Genomic DNA, 2,988 nt, shown 5'->3' with positions numbered 1-2,988 from the left:
ATTCGACAGAGGGATCTAATTGTCACGCGTTTTAAAACGTGAGAAATCGAAATATATTTTTTAATTTTGAAGGACGAAAATGTCTTCATTTTAAAAGGTCAGAAACCTATTTGACTTTTATTTTTAAATTAATTTCATCCGAAGGTTATTTTTGGAATTTTGGGTTACTATTTTTAATTTTCATTGATCCAATGTTTCTTCAAGTTTAGCTCATTTTTGAGAACCAACATGTGATTGGTTAAATTGATAAGCACTTTGATTCATTTACTCCTTGATATTATGTTTGAGTTGTAGACCTAAAACACTTTGACTTTGTGAAACTTTATACCTAATAACAAAATTGGATGCCTATGGTTCAATATTTAGTATATTAAAAAGTAGCTAATTTCGGGCAAACTTAAAAATTGAAAGGGCATCGAAATATTCAAAAAGTCAAAACTGTATGTACTAATAATTATCAAAATTGTTATTTATAAAACTAATTTGTCTATATAAAATATGAGTTTAATTTTAATATGTAGTAAAATAATTTACAAAAGCATCTAATTTAATTATGTATATGAATAAATTTTAATAAATATAAAACTTAATTATTTTTATTGATAAAAAAACATACAATTAAATGATTACGTATAAGACTCTTTTATGATATCATTACACAAAAGTTAAATTATTGTAATATAAGTAACAATCATTTAGCAAATAAAATTAAAATTAAAAGGGAGAAACAATGTCTAATTAAAGAAGTTCTTTATCGAAATTAATTTAGATTGGTTTAGTGTTAAAGTATTTAGTTTATTCATCTGTTTAAATAAGTGTAAATATTAAAATATGAGAAAATTTAAGAGCTAATAATTTTCAGTATTTTTTATTATTTGATAAGTATAAATATTAAATTGTCTTTAATAAATAAATTTTATTAATTTATGTGTATAAATTTTAAAAAATGTGAATACAAACTGTATTAATTTATGCATATAAACTTTGATAAATATAAGTACAAATTATATGCTTCTTGTGTGTAAATTTTTATAAATATGAGTATAAATTATTGTTGGCCCGTTACTAACAAAAAATAATAATATTTACTATCCTTGTAGTATTTCTCATTAAATAATAAATAAATACTTAAGAGATCAAATTTTGATATAATTTTTTGTAATAATTATTAAAAAAATAAAATTGTTTATGAAATTTGATAATTTTATGTCAAGTAATTTTTTTAAAAATTTATTTAATTGTGAATTACTACTTTTTTAAAAAATAAAAAATTTAAAGATCAAATTTCACTCTAAATTTATTGGTATATCTTTTAAATATTTATTCAAATATTATCACAAAAATTAAAATCAAATAAATAAATTATTTGTTAAGTACAAAATTTTTATATCACTTATAAAAATATAATATTATTAATTATTTTTATCATATTTTAAAATTTGTTAGACACTATTGTGAGGATGACATCGAAATTTTTGATGAAATGTTTGAATTACTGGTAATTATCCGGCAAATGTCTCATCAGTTGTGGTTGTGGGTACAATAGGAGGAACGCAACCTGATCTCTGCTGATTTGCAATTTCTTTGATAAAACAAAATTTAAAGCCTTGACGTACGGAAGATGTCGTAAGTGAAACAAAATTTAACAGCAGAATCCCATATTGATTTCCATTTTGAATGGAAATGAAATGTTGATTAATTAATAATTAATTAATGGCACGCTTGAGCACCCGATGGATATGATGGGATGGTTTGTCTTTGACAGGTTGCCACCGCCCATTAGGGTGGCCTGAGGCTGAGATGATGCTGTCATCCAAAGTCCACCAGATCATAATTACTATCTTCAAATTAACCAATTTTTTTTCCACCAAATCCGTTGTCGTTTCCACCCTACACTTACCAATCAAAATCTATTTTACTTTTTTTTATGACAATTATTTAAGATATTTATTGTATTTTCTCTATTAAAATATTTTATAATTTTCTGATAGTATTATTTTGAGATAATATAACATATACTTTAATAATAAATTTTGGATATATATTATTTCACATGGTTCTCTCTTATTCATTTTCATTTTAAACAAATTAGTCTTTAATAAAACAAAACTTGTAAATTAGATATAAAATTATCTTTTTTTTTTAAAGTTAAAAATAATTTATCATTATTTAAATTAAGGATGTGCATGGGTCGGGTAAAATTGGGTTTGATGTGATTCAGACCCGATCCTAAACACAGTGGCGAAACTTGAAATAAAATTTTGGAGGGGCCACATAGAAGATAATTGTCAAAATGTTTTTGATATGGACTCCATTTAAGATAAGCTCGTCTAATCTCATTTCTCTGGTTTTGGTGATATTGCCAAATTTAAATCCGTTTTTCAGGGTCTCGTTCCAAAAAATTAAGGTCAAACTTATCAGATGTAACTTTTTGAACTTTTAAAAGTTGTATCTCACTTTTTTCGCGATTCATTAAAGTAGAAAAACTATCTACATGGTCTTCCTCTTAAAAAATGGGATTTGGATCCTCTAAAGTTTGAATTTTAATTTAGAGAGTAAAGTGTGATCTTCTACCCTTGAATAGTTTCTCTTTCATATTTATTCTTGGTCCTATCTATGAAATAAATGGTGAGAGATCTCACTTTACTCTCTAAAGTGAAATTCAAACTTTAGAGGATCCAAATCCTAAAAAATGCATCAATTCTTTAATTTTTCATTATTATTTTATAATAAAATTTGAATATATATCCTGTAGAATATGTAAAGAAGAAGTTAGAAGAACAAATATTAAAATTTATAATATTTATTGAATTTTTTTATCAATTTATACAAATACAATAATATTAATACTTATTGAATATTCAATTATTTTTTATCATATAAAAAATTAAATTAAATAAATAGTAAAATATAAAATAATATTAAATTAAATAAATAAAAATATCTAATTTTTTATATTTAAACTTAAAGGTAAAAAGAGTGTTGCTT

This window comes from Arachis duranensis, chromosome 4 (assembly GCF_000817695.3).
Source record: "Arachis duranensis cultivar V14167 chromosome 4, aradu.V14167.gnm2.J7QH, whole genome shotgun sequence".
Taxonomy (NCBI): domain Eukaryota; kingdom Viridiplantae; phylum Streptophyta; class Magnoliopsida; order Fabales; family Fabaceae; genus Arachis; species Arachis duranensis.
The sequence above is the reverse complement of the archived record's forward strand: the minus strand, read 5'-3'. Positions refer to the sequence as shown.